Source organism: Parasteatoda tepidariorum, chromosome 10 (genome assembly GCF_043381705.1).
Source record: "Parasteatoda tepidariorum isolate YZ-2023 chromosome 10, CAS_Ptep_4.0, whole genome shotgun sequence".
Taxonomy (NCBI): Eukaryota; Metazoa; Arthropoda; class Arachnida; order Araneae; family Theridiidae; genus Parasteatoda; species Parasteatoda tepidariorum.
The window spans coordinates 33,903,068-33,919,687 of NC_092213.1; the positions used below are offsets into that span (position 1 = coordinate 33,903,068).

General features: G+C 26.0%; 1 long non-coding RNA gene across 5 annotated transcripts; it reads left to right on the top strand.

The window, feature by feature from the left end:
• Position 1: 1 nt before the first annotated feature.
• LOC107457541 (uncharacterized) lies at positions 2–16,012 on the top strand. Of its 5 annotated transcripts, XR_006224649.2 has the most exons (7): positions 2–104; positions 6,061–6,142; positions 8,605–8,752; positions 9,818–9,976; positions 10,710–10,795; positions 14,574–14,696; positions 15,897–16,012. It is a non-coding gene; the product is annotated as an uncharacterized lncRNA (long non-coding RNA). The 5 variants fall into 5 exon arrangements; XR_001585846.4 differs by lacking the exon at positions 15,897–16,012 and having other exon boundaries at positions 14,574–14,869; XR_011637895.1 differs by lacking the exon at positions 15,897–16,012 and having other exon boundaries at positions 9,852–9,976; positions 14,574–14,869.
• The last annotated feature ends 608 nt before the right edge of the window (positions 16,013–16,620 follow it).

Below are 16,620 nucleotides of genomic sequence, written 5' to 3' on the forward strand. Positions count from 1 at the left end.
CTGTCACTACGCATGCGCCTCGACACCATCTGGTGTTCGGTTTTTCTCCAGAGGCATTGTGGGAGATTGATTGTTATGGCCGTTGGCGTTGGTAGCTGAGCTTTGTAAGTCGCATTGTTATTGTCAATTCATGCTATTATTTCTTACTGCTATTAAAAGGTACTTTAAATACCGTCTAATGAATCTTTCACACATCCGTAGTGGTTAATATCTTTGATAAATAGTCGTTAAAAACTCTACTAAGTAGATAGACGATTTTAAATTTGTGTTTGTTTACGTTTGTAAGTCAATATTTTTTTTTTATTTTAGAAATACTATTTTTTTTTAAGATTGTCTTATTAAAACTTATGGGACTAGTTATCTATTTTAATTTCTTAATTATGTTTCGAAATTAATGTTTAACTTCTTAGTCAGTTTTGTGCTATCATTTTTTTACAAATAATAGATTTTAAAAAAGATTTAAATCACGTTATTAAGAAAACCGTTTTAATATTTTTTCATTTTTAAAAAAAAATTAATTCATAACTTTTTGTTGTCAGATTATCTCTTAAAATGAGAATAAACGTGTATAGAATTTCTAATGATAAGCTGATTCAACGCTAAAAAGCTTTGTCTGTAAAATGAATCAAAAGTTTTTTAATAAATTTTTTTGCAATGGCTTTCAAAAATAGGATTAAGAGTACGCTTTTTAACGCTATTAATGGTTTGTTTAGAGATTGAAAAATTCGGTTATGTTATTTAATTCTGAGTTATACTATCTCTACAGCAGTATTTATTACTTGCTATGGGTTTGGGATTGTTCTTACCTTCTAAAACTATGAATCTCAAACAAAACCAAAAATATTAAATTAAGATTATTTAAAAAAAAAGTTAAGGGTCTCATTTTAGTGGATATTTCTGCATCCTTATCTGTCATGCTAACTACAATCGCCAAGGTGGGACAAATGGATTTTAATTTTTAAACTTGTATGTATGTTATTTTACTAACATTTAAAAGAAAATATGCAGTTGAGGTTTGCTTGGATGTGTGTATATACCCTTCACATTAGTCCCTTTCTGAGATTTTATTTTTTTAAGTTCCTTGCTGACTGCTTTCTTGGAACTTACCAAGGCTTGGCGATTTTTCTGCCACTTTCTCTCGGCAATTTACAGAAATCTTCCCTAAATTTAAAATATGTATATATTGGAAGCTGTAATCAAACAAATGTTTTTCCTCTGAAAATTGTTTTATCCAGATATTTGGCAGAAATATTAATGATCTTTACTTAAACTGACTAAAATTTGAATCATTATACTATAGGTAACAATTAAAATTGAAACAAAAGTTTCGAGCATTTTCAGAATGAATATTTTCATGTTTCTGCTTTTCAATAAGCTCTTTATGTATGATATTTTCCAGGCAAAGAATTATGTCTAGTATATATAGTTTGATATTTTCTAGGCGAAGAATTATTTTGCAACTAAACTTGATGATTACAAATCTTCCGTGAATATTGTTAAAAATTGATCTTTATCATTTTGTTTTATACCATTTTTTTACATAGTGAAGCAATTCATTTTGCAAACTAAAATTGTAACAAAAAAAAATCTGAATTAGTCATTGCTTTGTATTGGAATATTTTGTTTATAAGGAGAAAAAAAATTAGTCTTTTATTTATTTATTTTATATTATCAACAAAGAAATGAAATATCAAGTGGGTGAGCAGTTATAAGAATGAATGCTCAAGCATACAAGTTTACACATTTCTGAATGAAAATTCTTTTCTCACATGGACAACGAAAAGCTGAAGCAAACAGCTTTAGTTGGACAAAATTAATAGTTTATATCAGCAAACTATTCTATTTTACAAAATGTTTTTAAAATGCTTGTCGATTTATGCATGTTCGAATATAATTTAGAGCTGCTTATTAGTTTTGATGATATATTTCGTAATTACTATAGGAGAGAGATTTTTTAAATCTTTTTTTTATTCATTTTGTGAGTTTATGCTAGAATGAAGTTATAATTTAATTTAAAAATAAATAGTATATCATGTCTCCAAACACTGAGATTTATTTTATTTAGATGAAATCTTAGCGTATTCTCAGAATGTGTATCATGCCTACTTTTAGAACTTTTTTTTTTTTAAAGTATCAGCTTTCATACAAAGTTAGAATAAAATAAAAAAGTATTCAAAGAGTGAGTGAAACAATTAGAGCGATAAAGAAGCAATCCAAAAGAAACGTTGAGAATAGTTTTGGGGGTTGTTTAGCTCAACAAACAGATGTCCTAGTTATATATAAATACCCTTATGATGAAACAAATATAATTAACATCATCTAACATTTTTGTTAGGATTTGGCCATACATTTTTTTTTACATAACTAGTTTTGTTACAGTTGTTCTGTAGAGCTTCGATTGTTCTGTACATTACAGTTTTGAGTACTTTTCTCCTTTAAGTAGTGTTTGTTTATACTGTTTTCAGTCATTAGCTTACTATTATGTTCTAATATTTTATACAGTAAAATCTCAATATGGAAAATACTTTGATAAAGATGTCTAATTGCAATGTTATTGTATGAAGTATTGCAGAAGAAAAAAAACTATTTGTGTATATTTTCAGATAGTTCTATTGATGTTGATTAAAAACTAAAAAACTGAGTAATTTTGTTTTCATTAATTATTTCTTAAAGGAAGAAGAGGAAGGAATGCGAATTTTTATTTTCTTATAAAAAGTACAACTTAAATTTGTGGTACCCCAAAAAATTTCTAGCAGCACACCAAACACCGACCAACTCATATTGGTGTGGTGGATAATACTGGTTTTAGTTTTAATCCTTTCTACGAGAATTTTGTTGTAATCTATGACCTTGAGTACTAACTTAATTGCAAAATTAAAGGAATATTGAATTTCACAATCATATACTCCGGTGTAATAATTTAAACCTATAACCAACTTTCATTAGTGCTATTTTAAATATTCGAAGCATAACGTGAATATTTTGATTTGTTTGTTTATGAGACTAAATAAAATTAAATCTATTTTCAAAATTTTGTTTAAATTACCAATAACATATTTTAATATTTAGTTACACATGTAAAAATGTTTAGTTGGGATATTGTATTATTGATTGTCTTTAATATATTTTAGGTTAAATATTTAACATGATATTATTAAACATTTTAACTTTTTAATTATTGTATTTATTCATGTGTGAGTTTAATTGTATTTTTGAGTGAAATATAGTATTGAATATTTGGTGTTATTATTAACTATAAATCTGTTATTTTTTTTTCCTTTTATGCATATCTCTTTATTAATCTTTATTATATAAAGAAAAAACTCCTTAAATGATTATAAATTCCCTATAAACAAAAAAGAAAGGTTATTGTGAAGACTAGAGATGCAATGGATCTACCATTTGCTTAGTATCCTGTATCAGGCGACAGTATCTCCCCACCTTTCTTTTCGTTTTAAAATTTAATGGTATCAGACTAAATTAATATCTTTTTGTTCATATTTTTATCTATTTCTTTTTTTAAAAAAACTTTTAACTAAATGAAATTTACTCTAAATTTCTAAGCAACTACACATATTACATAAAACATATTTCATTGTTATTACCTTACATTGAAACCAAGGATGGGGTATTTAAAATAGATTTTCAGAATCTAGATAATGCATGCTTTTGGGTCATTATTTTCCAAACTAGCTAATGACAGTAATTTATTACTGGACAATTTAATACATTACTGCAGTGTTTCCCGAAGTGTGGTACGCGTACTCCCAGGGATACGGGAATAGTTCAGCAGGGGTACGTGTTCTTATGCGAAATATCATGCAACAAACGAAGGTCTTATTTAAAATCAAAGCTAGCCATGAAAATTTAAGATTACGTATTTTTCTATTGGCTATTTTTTGCAGAGTTAACAGTTAATAATTAGTGGTCATCAGCCAGTTGTGATTTTTAATTTTTGTGCAATTTTTTTATCACAGTAAAAACAATATCGTCCTTCTTACTGATGCAAATGAATTTTTTAATAAAACTTTGTACCAAAAAAGAAAAATAAACATATTTTTAAAAAAATATTAGTGGTACACAGCATTGCGAAAAATTTAGAAAGGGTACACAAAAGTCATAAGTTTGGGAAACACTGCATTACTGTATTCATAAAGTATTGCTTAACCTGATATTAATGAATTAACTGTATTAAATTAATATCTTTCAAAAAATGTCTTTGCGCAAAATACATTACCACATGAACATAAAATACATTTGCACAAAATACATGTTGGAAAAAAAATTATGCAACAAATTATTTTCTTGTTTTATCGAAAATAACAAAAAATATCTTTATCCTTCTGCTAGCAGCATTTATAGTCTGTGCTTTTCTTTGAAGCAGGCATCATTTATGAACAGTGAAGGTACGGAATTCTATCTAAAAGTGCTGAGCAATTGCTATTTTTGCTACGGATACTGTANGAAACCAAGGATGGGGTATTTAAAATAGATTTTCAGAATCTAGATAATGCATGCTTTTGGGTCATTATTTTCCAAACTAGCTAATGACAGTAATTTATTACTGGACAATTTAATACATTACTGCAGTGTTTCCCAAAGTGTGGTACGCGTACCCCCAGGGATACGGGAATAGTTTAGCAGGGGTACGTGTTCTTATGCGAAATATCATGCAACAAACGAAGGTCTTATTTAAAATCAAAGCTAGCCATGAAAATTTAAGATTGCATATTTTTCTATTGGCTATTTTTTGAAGAGTTAACAGTTAATAATTAGTGGTCATCAGCCAGTTGTGATTTGTAACTTTTGTGCAATTTTTTTTATCACAGTAAAAACAATATCGTCCTTCTTACTGATGCAAATGAACTTTTTAATAAAACTTTGTACCAAAAAAGAAAAATAAACATATTTTTAAAAAAAATATTAGTGGTACACAGCATTGCGAAAAATTTAGAAAGGGTACACAAAAGTCATAAGTTTGGGAAACACTGCATTACTGTATGCATAAGGTATTGCTTAACCTGATATTAATGAATTAACTGTATTAAATTAATATCTTTCAAAACCTGTCTTTGCACAAAATATATTACCACATGAACATAAAATACATTTGCACAAAATACATGTTGGAAAGAAAATTATGCAACAAATTATTTTCTTGTTTTATCAAAAATAACAAAAAATATCTTTATCCTTCTGCTAGCAGCATTTATAGTCTGTGCTTTTCTTTGAAGCAGGCATCATTTATGAACAGTGAAGGTACGGAATTCTATCTAAAAGTGCTGAGCAATTGCTATTTTTGCTACGGATACTGTATATATATTTGGAAATACTGTTTTTTTCTCAAAATAAAATTAGAAAAATATTTAATGAAATTATAATTATTTATTAGTTAATAAATTTTTATTTTAAAGATTTCTTATTTTCATTGATTTTAAAGATCACAATGGGTGAAAGATATCACATAATATGTATAATTGTGCAGTGCTTATTATCTGTAAATGTATACATGAATACTGTATACCATGAATATGCATTTTCTAGCATAAAGTATAAATTAATATTTAGTTTATATACGTTTTTATTCAATATTTAATTTTGGCTACTGTCCAATATTTGTACTCACTACTTACTGACGCACTACTTACCGTCACATCTCTAGTAGAGACTAAATTGACTTAATTTTGTACTCCAAAGCAATTAGTGGAAAAAACAGTACCTTGGTTGTGGGTTTCCCATTGTTTTGTTGAAAATTAACCTACTAAATTTTCAGTGAATTTTAATTTAATTGTATTAAAATTAGCCACTTTATAAGATTTTTAAACATAAAACTTAAATGTATAGAATTATGTACAAACTATAGATTTTTATTTTATAAAAGAAAAGAGAAAGATTTTGTCACTTAGACAATTATTTCATACACAGTCTGTTAAACAGATATATCACTTGTGTTATACTATTTTTTACATGTAACATTTTCTCTTTCTGTACACTACATGAGAACTTCACAAATTTTTTCATGAAACAAATTTGAATTTTTATTTACATTTTTTTTTCTAGGACCCAGAAAATATAAGAATTATTAGATGCTAGAAATTATGAACCTAAGAAGTATATTTAGTATTAGTAAAGTATCAATAGGGTAAGTTTTACCTATAAATACATTAATATCATACATCAATGTGTTTTTTTTCATTATTTTCTGAAGATGCATAGTATAAATTCGTCAATTTTTATTGTATAAATAAAATGCTTACTCAAGAAACTAAATTCCTTAATTATAAAAATACTATGCACTAGTATTGTGCAACTTTCAAGAGAACTCCTTCAGACATCAGTCTCACGTCGTGGTGGGTACCTACTGTGGTCAAGATCAAGACAAAACTATTCATCCCACACTTTGAGTAGGGGTGTGGGATGAATAGTTTTGTCTTGATCTTGACATAGGTCAGCATTAGTAACCTATCGACACCTTCATTCCTCCATTGCATCCACATTAAAAATGTGCTCTCGCTTGTTACCATAGCGGCAGACAGCCTCAGGCTTTTAGTCTGGATTAATTCTCCTCTAAGCCGCACAATATGTACCTTGTATTCATTTTACTTGAAAAACTTAGATTTTAGTTTCACCTTGGATATTGCAGAGATTCAACTTTTAAGGAAAATAAAAAAATTAAAAATGCAGTTACAAAAAGTCTAGAAATTTTGTCTAATTGTTTGATTTAAAGTGATGATGATTCTGAATTTCATTTTCATTTTTTCTGAATATTAAGGAAGATTTATTGAGATTTTTTATTATTGAGGAGGACATATATTGCTTTACATTTTGCAATTGAAAACTTTCCTCCGTGTTTTCATGTTTTACCTATCATTCAAAAAGTTAACAATTCTTCGTCCATCTGTAAAAAGAATATATCTCTTAGTCTTCAGTGCCCTCCTAATGTTCTATTCCAAAATTCCAACTTCCAATTGAAAAATAAAATCATTATAAAGAGACAACTTTTGTTGTGCTGAGAATACTGTAAATGTTATTATGTTTTATTTAAAAGAAGTATGATATAGAGAAAAATACACAGTAGAGTGACTACGGTATTTATATATTTAATATTATATTGCTCATGCTTTATATATTTAATATTATATTGCTAAAATAGTTAATTTAGGTATAGTTAATAAGTCTAAACGGTTCGGAATCCCAATTTCACTAACTGCTCTTTAATTGGAACTAATCTTGATTTTTATAAAAATATGTTGCAGTGTAGAAGCTACCAAATTTAGAATAGCAGAATATCAACTACTAAGGATTTTCTGTAATACTGTGGTATATTGGTTCTATAAATACTGTGTTATTTATTCCTAACTATAAATTTCAAAATATTTAATTTTCTGATTTTTATTTCCTTTTATTTTCTGGTCCCTTCTACAACTTCAAATCGGCTCCTAAACACCAGGAGTTCCATCAATGTTGTTTCTTAAACTATATTTTTCCATTTTTTGTTGGCAACTTTACGTTTTTATGTCAAATTACTTTTGTTTCATTCACGTCTGGCAAATCTTGAGAATGAGCACCAATTTCTGAGCACTTGAAACATGCTGACAGTTATTTTTGAAGCTAATTACCTATTTTGAACCTATGTAACTAATATCTGGCAGAGTATAACAGATTCCAGCTCTTGTGTTGGTTAACTCAACTGTTTTCAAGTGCAACTATTTTATTTTTATTTTTTTGTGAACAGATACCGTTTTTCCCTAGTTACTTTGCAATTTAAAGACATTTTTCAGCTTGAAATGCAAAATTATTTATTTTCTTAATTATTAAATATGTATCCATTTTTTATAGTTTAAATGAATCTGACTTTTTTTTCCAGTTCATAATAATAGAGCAAATTTTATTATCAAATAAATGCTTTTATTTGAAATTTGCTTAAAAATGCCTCTTCAATTAAAAGAAAAAAAGTATCTCTATAAATTGGCATTGTTGGAAATGTATTATAAGCTGAAGAATAGTATGAATCAATAAATTAGAATAATGGAAGTTCCTTTGCTCTAATTATTAAATTAGTGACACTATATTGAAGTATCACTATTCATTGGTATCGCTAAAAGTGTAGTATAAGTATAAGAAACAGCAGTAATGGTAGTTTCTCTGATCTAATTTTTTTAATGTGGAACATTGCACTAAAGTATCACTATTTTTTTAGCATTTCTGCGTGTAACACAAGCACAAGAATAATACAAAGCAGCAGATTAAATAATTGGTTATTTTTCTATGCTAATTTTTAAATTCGTGACATTAATAAAAGTATCATTATGTATTGTCATTTCTCTACAAGTATATCACAGAATACTCAAAAAGCTGTAGTAATGGTAGTTTCTCTGTTCTTTTTTTTTAAAATCCATGGTATTATGTAAAATTATCACTGTTTTGCCATTCCTATAAGTGTATCAGCAGCTTGGAAATAGTAAGAAGTAACAGATTTATGTAATGGTAGTTTCTTTAGTCCAATTATCTGGACAGATTGTTGACGTTCTACTGCATTTAAAATCTTTGAAAGTTTAAAATTATTTTTAATTACATAAATTTTAATTTTTAAAATTATTTTAGGTGGAATAGAAAATTTGCCATGTTTTTTTGCTGTGGTGAAATTTTCACATGTATTATGAAGCGAAAATTAAGAGCTTCATCTTTTTGTAAGATTGCGAGATGAAGTTGGCTGTAAAGGAATGATTACCAATTCATCGTAAAGTATGGGGTAATATTTTATTGCATTATAATTCTTAAACTTTTTTTATAATTTTTGCAAATGTACAAGCTCAATGCATATTTTATTTGATTTTTATCATTTAATTAATAAATAAATATTTGTTATTTCAGTTCTTTTTAATATTTTTATTATCGAAAAATGCAATAAAAACAGAATCATTGAAATAAGTTCCCTAATCCCCTTCCTGAAAAACCTCCCTTTTTTTTAATTAAAAAAAAAAAAAACATTTCCTTTTGAAATTTTTTTTTTTAGATTTATTATTGTAAAAATTAAATTACTGCAGATTTTAAAAATAGTTTATTCAGTTTTTATATGTTGTATTTCTTTAAATTCCAAACTTAGCAAATAGTTTTATATCTTTATTCATGTATAAATATTAGAATATAATTAGGATAGGTAAATGGTTGGTCATACATAATAAGATGTTATCCATTTTTAAAACAGTGTATGTTTTGTATGACCAAATGTTAGATTGCTTAGTTGCAATGAAAAGTGCAAACAAGATTCACTTTGTGAAAAAAATCTTTAGAATAAGTCAAATAAAAAATATGATATATAATCTGTATCTATCAATAATAAATGAGTAAAAATGAATATTGAAAACTATTTAACAGAAGTGTCTTATTTTTTCAATAAATCACATAAAACTATTAAAACTCATCGAAATATCTGTCTTACAGTCTCGATCTTCATATTTTTATTCTTTTTAATTCATTTTACATTTTCTAATTTATTATTAAATTTTTGCAACTTTTTATTGCAGATCATTGTAGGCTAAATTTTCCTTCAGGCAAATTACCTTTTCTATATTTTCTCGATTATTATTTTTAACCTTGACTTAGGTGTTTTTTAATCTTTATTTTCAGTAACCATTAGTAATTGTGACCATTCAGTAACCATTAGTAGTAGAAAATGATGTATTAAAATTTCTCATCTATTAATAGCTTAATCAGCATGAATTTAAATATACTTAAAAATGTAAGCTTATTCTTTAATTTGATTTTAACTTTATGACAGATTATTTCCATTTTAATTGTGAGTCTTATTTTATAGTGAATGATGTGTACGGTGAACCTTCTCGATTCAGATCGTTTGAGGTATGGATTTTGGAAGATTTGAATATTGAAGAGCATTAAGTGTCTTTAAAATGAATTAATCTTTGACTTATTCACAGATCTGCATTCGGATTGGTCGAAAATCTATGAAAAATGAGTAAGTCTATCCTTTTAGGTTGAGTGAATTACAGTGTTACTTAAAATTCAAAGAAAAAAGTATTTTTAAAAAAAGAAGAAAATCTTGTTCTGTTTTGCATTCATTTGTGATATTTAGAATGAAAATCGTGTGCTTTTATTACGAATATATTTAGCTACTGAAATGGCAATGTTCAGAATTGTTATGTAAATTGCTGGCACCAATACTTTTGAGAGTTTTGTTTCTTTTCCTTTCTTCAAAAACATACAACTTTCTGGTGTATGAACCTTTTTTGTATACTCAGTAAAGTTGAAGTAATGAAAATACTGTTTAATTTTTAATCTGTAATATAAAAGCGTTGGTATTTCAAATGCATTTCAGAAACTTATAACAATCAACGGTTTATATATTGAACTTGGAAAAAGAAAAGAAAAAAAATTTAAGTATCAAAAATTGAAGCTATCAAAAATCGTTTGTTAACAATGAATAAAGAAAAAACAATTTTACATTAATTTTTACATCATTGACTTCAAGTAATTAGACTAAGGCTTCTGTAAATAAAAGAGATTGAATTTTATCAAACATTGAAATATTAAATTGTGATAATTAAAAGTGTAATTTTATCAATTACGCATTTTAAGTGGACAATATCGCTTTAAATATGTTCATGTCCGGATCAATCATAAACTTATTAAATTTTTGTTTTTTAGCCATTTTAATTTGATAACTTACACAAAATCTTGTTTTCTCACAGTGCTGTTTTAGAAGGTTGAAAAGTGAAAGTGGTACTAGGTACTTTTTTGAAAATGGTATCAGATAGCTTGAATGTGAGATGCATAGGTAAGCTTTCACACATTGTATCTTTTACCTCTTGTTGAACTTGAAATAATTAGAATGATGAAAATTCTAACTTTTTTAAAGTGACTTATGATCTCTCTGTTAAAAAAAAAGTAACACAATCAAAGCAAAGTCACATTAACAGTTACTAAATACTTAGAGAGTTAAAAGAATGGGTGGTCATGGCATATACATTGTAATATAAGTAGAAGATAAGAAAAAAAGAGTTTTAAACTTCTGTCTTAAGGGCGGGCCAATGGAAGTTTAATTCTTATTATGATATCTGCAGTAGTACGTCTGTCCATTTTAAAGTTCACGCATGGATTTCCCAGCATATTTTTGAAAAACCTTTCTGTTATTTGAGAATTTCTATTTTTAGATGTATTATTAGAAAATGTTAAAGATCTTTTGTGGAGCAGATATTATTCTGTTTTATTTCAATTATATTTCATTTTCATAAATAAATTGTATCATGTTTTTTTATAATCATAAATTTTGGGGCCTATGAAAATAAAACTATTCTATCTCATCAATTTGAATTTTTCCATTTTTCTATTATTTTATTTTCATGGTTTTGTTATTTTGTCTCATTTTTCGTTTCTTGGAGGTATTTGCCTGCTTTTTCAAATAATAATTTGCTGTAAAATTTTATCCATATAATGTATATTTAAGAATAGGTTATTAAGAAAAATTTTAGGAAAGAGAAAGCTTAATAGCAATTGTAACATCTCTTCCATTTATTTCATAATACAATGATAGTTGTTTATAGCGTAACAAAAGGGTCACACATCAACATTTGTCATGGGGAAAAAAAAGAGCAACTTTGTTAAATTTCTTTGATTTTGTGTATCGTTTATTGTAATGTGTGCAATAGTTTCAGAATTTTTAAAATCTTTTCTACTAACCCTTTACTAGTCATATGTTCTATATTTTAAAGCAACTAAATGAATAAAAATTCTAGATAACAAGCTATTCATTTAGAGTGATGATCAGACATAATTTCATTCATAATTCAGACGTCATTTCTGTTCTGCAATAGTAGTATTTGTTTGTTAAATTAAAATGACTCTGTTTTTAAGAGTTTTGTATTTTTGCTTTTAATATTTTACAAGATTCTTAGACTTTTAGAAGTCCTTATTCTAGAAATTTGAGTATTGAAAAATATTTATTTTTGCTTTTCATATTAACTAAAAACTTTTTCCTTTTGAAATACTTATTAATTAAATTTGAGTAAGGAAAAAAATTTAAAGAACATTACTTCACGTCTGAAATTTTTATTGTTAAACTTTTTTAATCTTTTTGTGACTTACATGATATTAATTTAAAAAACAATGTATTTTATCAAAATTCTCTTCTTTGCCAATTGTACAAGATTTTAGAATTTTCTGAAAACAAAGGTTTATTTTTTGTGTAAGAATTTTTTTTATTTCTAGTACAAAATATTTTATGCAAAAATAAATATCTTACTGAAGATTTATATAAATGTTTAATATTAAAAAATATATTCTGTAATAAATTAATCTCGTTGGGGAAAAAAATGAAAATTTTTCTTCTGTAGTTATTTTTATTTTTATTGCTTAATTCCTTGAAGTAAAGGATTTCCCAATTTTAATTTTTAAAAGATTAGCTGTTACAGTAGACGCTTAATATAACAACCCTAGTGGTCAGGGCTAAAAGGGACCTTATATTGTACCGTGAGGTTGTTGTATCATAAGTGTACAAATATGCCATAAATAATAAACTCATAGCTAAAATGAGATGACTAATTTTCACAAAGCATTGCTTTACCTTAATAATAATTTTCTAACTAACTAAATAGCTTGTTGTAACGCAAACCTTTTTTTTATTTATTAATATATGCTTAAAAGGTATCTTTAAAATAATATTTCATATTTGGAAAATGCATTGAAAGTAATATGTTGGTTTGGGACTGCCATTTTTGATACATAAAATACATCAAAATAACTGCGAAGAACACATGTTTTAACTCAAAAATAAACCATGCAAAAAGACCGACCTTTCACAAAAAAAGAGGGAATGTTATTTTCAAACAAGAAAAGTATGATTCATAAATTTATCGTATCCCTGAAAAGAAAGTTACTCATGTTATAAGTGACCATAAATTACTACAACTTAAAATGGGAATTATCCACCACCTTAAGATAAGAATTTAACATTCTCTCTTCATTCTAGGGCGATTCGAAGTGTTTTATGTTTACTGTTATGTTTATCAAAGAAAATAATAGTTTAAGTAATTTTTTTAAGCTTTTTCTCAATTAAATGAGTGAATTTTGATTGCTATGTTGGAATAAAGGATTCAGTGTGGGCATTTTAATAAACATTAAAATAACATTGCATCAATGGAGTAGCAAACAGGACTTTGTGTATCAGTTGTTATAACGAAGGGTCGCTGTAATGCGAGGTTGCAATGAAGGGAAGAGGCTGTATAATGTTATTTTCTGTTTTATTTTTCTTATAGTGTGTATATTTAACCCTCATCTATTTAGATATATTTAAAACAGAATTAAGAAAAATTTCTCTCTATTGTGTTCATTGTACTAGCAGTCTCAATAATGATAGATTTTTCATTTCCATATTAAACAATTTTTGAAGCACTTTTCTGGCCCAGAAAAAAATTATAATAATAAATAATAATGATAAAGTCACAGTTTGAAGGCCAAAGTAATGCACTGTTGGAGTAAATTTTCAATAAGCATTTAATTCAACAAAAGATAGTTAAAAGATTTTTTTTTTCTTTAATTGAAAGTTAGTTCCTTATAAACTGAACATTATAGAACAAAAAAAGTTGTTAATTGATTTTTATTAATGCGGATCGCTTCATTGTGTATTAGTAATACCTGTTTAAATATTCAAATAAGCCATAATCTGTGCAAGACTTTATTTAAATAGGGATATTTTAAGAAACTTACTCAATTTTAAGGAATTTTCTAAAATTTACAAAAACTAGGAGAATTTTTATTAAACCAGGATAAACTAACTAAGTCCAGTAGAGTTGGCAGCTATGTATATATATTTCATTTTAATGTCCGCATAGACACTATATTGCTGTCATGCCAAACAGGGATAAACATATTTGTTTTATTTGCAGGATTGGATTTATTTTCTGCTCAAATACATTTATACTGAATAAAAGATTGAATTGATATTTTTGTTGAATAGTGAATCAAATGAAATAGGATTTTTTTATTATAGAGCATATATTATGCTCATTTTTGGTGTGACAGTGACTAACTTTATTTGTTTATTTAAAATTATTATTAATGATTTGTGTTGTAGAGCTAATAATTTGATTTTTTATTTTTTTTAATTTGGTCTTTAGTTTTAAAAGCTAATCTGATTTTAACTGGAGTTCTTGTGAAATAAAATTAATATATTTTTGGATAACATGATCAAATATTTTTTAATGTGGTTTAAAAATTGTATGGACATTGAAGTAAATTAAAAATTTCAAATCTGTTATGAATATTGCTCATTAATGATTAATGAATTGCAAATTTATTTTTAGTATTTTGAAACTATTTACTGACTGTTTAATATGCATCAATATTTTTTTTTCATCATCACAATTATATTATTTAATAAACAAGTACTTTAGATATTTTAGTGAGTGAACATTTAAGCTCCATTAAGTTAAATAATATTCAACTCTGATCTAAGCTTTATTACTCTGATTATGAGACTCTTGACCAAAAAATTATTTTTATTACTGATTCCATTAAGAAAATTTTTAATTATAACTAATATAATCTTTTATTTTCAGGAGTAATATGCAATACTGCTGTTATAATATTCATTAAGAAGAAATAGAAACCTAAATAGAACATTTTTTTGTGTGCATGTTTTTAAAAATTTCTGTGTGTTTGAAGAAGCTGAAAAAAGTCTTGTAAGTGTACAAGTAAAACGTTTCTAATTCTCAAGAAAAAAATTAACAGTCTATGTGTAAGCTTTTACTTTTTATGATGATTTTGATAAAAAAAGAAGAAAAAACTAGTTCATGGTTATTATTTTATCTGTTATAATTAAACTAACTGAAAAATAATAGAATTTCATTTCTAATATATATTCTTTTTTTTTTCTTCTAATAAATGTATAGAAAAAACATCTTAGTTGTTAAAAAAAAGATTTTTATATTTTTCTTTCTTCATTATTTATGTTCTTTATTAATAATTTATTTAATAAACTAATTTTTTAATTGACTTTTCAAAGAATTTGAAAATGCATTCATAAAGAAAATTCTTATCTATTTTAGATACTTTAATTATTTTATGCTATGTAATAAGGCTTTTTTTTTCTTCATTTTTTGATCTGAAGAGAATTTAACCATTAAATGCTCTATCTTTAGGATTTGAAAAAAAATTTTGTCTCTGTATTACATATGATGCCTATTAATTGCTTAATTATTTTTGAAACTGTGCAATTACAAAAATGTATTGATTTTTAAGAAATTAGCTATAAATTTAACAATTTAATCATGACTTTTTATTTTAACTGTTCAATTATTCATTGTTTTTTGATATTTTAGACATTTTAATAAAACTTCTATGTTAATTTCATTAATACAAAAACAGGAAAAATAAAAGTTAAATTAAAAGCTAAAATATGGTTTGGATGGTAATTAATTGTGCTGCTTAAGTATTTCATTAACTTTTATCTACAACTGCATGCCTTCATTTTCTGTATTTTCATTGAAATCGGCATGTATTTGGCAATTTATGGTATATGTAGAAAAAGTGTATTTTACTCAGTAACTTAAAATGACTTACAATCTGTAATCATATTATAAAGTGCACGTTAGCTTCAATTTATAAAGTAACAATGAAAATTTGCTGAATTTTTATTGTCATTTTACAAACAGATTTTGTACATTTTAAATTAGCAGCCAAAATTATTCCCTATAAAATATGTTACTAATGGCAGTTTTTTTTTAAAATTGTTAATTATTGACTCAATATTTATCTAATATTTGAAATCTAATCTTATCTAATATTTAAATGGTTTTTTGATGTATCCAAATTTATCTCTGAGTTATTTTTGAATATTAATATGCATATTTGTTGTGATTTGTTTTAAATTTTTCATTTAGTTTTCGAAAGAAAAAGTGTGTGTCAGAAGAAAAGTATGTATTATATAATAATAAAATTTTGTTTCTAAACAAATATATAATGAAATAATAATAATAAAATTATATTTTGAACTGAATATTTGATTAATTTATTTTTGCACCAGCATTAAACAGTTGGACTATAACGTTGATTATGAGTGAATAAAAGAAGCATAGGTCTGTTATAAAAGAAAAGAAAGAAATCGGTTAATCACAACATTACTCTGGTATATAGCAATAGTGACCTGCAACTCTTTCAGGAGCAACTTTGCAGTCAAAGATAGATCAATAGATTATTGCCTTATGTTATGGAAGCAGAATGTAAAATGGGCTTTAAAAACAAGCTTATTAAAATTTTCTTTGTATCCTTTTTCCAAACCTCCTTCATCCAAATCTTCCAACTATTAAACCAGCTACCTCTATATTCCTCTATCTAAACTCGTATTATTTAAAGTGGGTATAATATTACTTTAATATATTCTATTGCTAAATCTATACGAAAAACACTTCTCATTGTATGCTGCAAATATAAGAGTTCATGGGTGTGTGGTCAAGGTTCAGTCGGACTCCGAACAAAATTTTAATTATCATTCCTAAACAAATCTCGGAAGAAAAAAAAAAGTTCTGACGGAAGAAAATAAATTTTTTAACTAAGCATTTTGTCCGGCAAACAGTGTTTTGTGATTTGTGATTATCAGTACTCTTG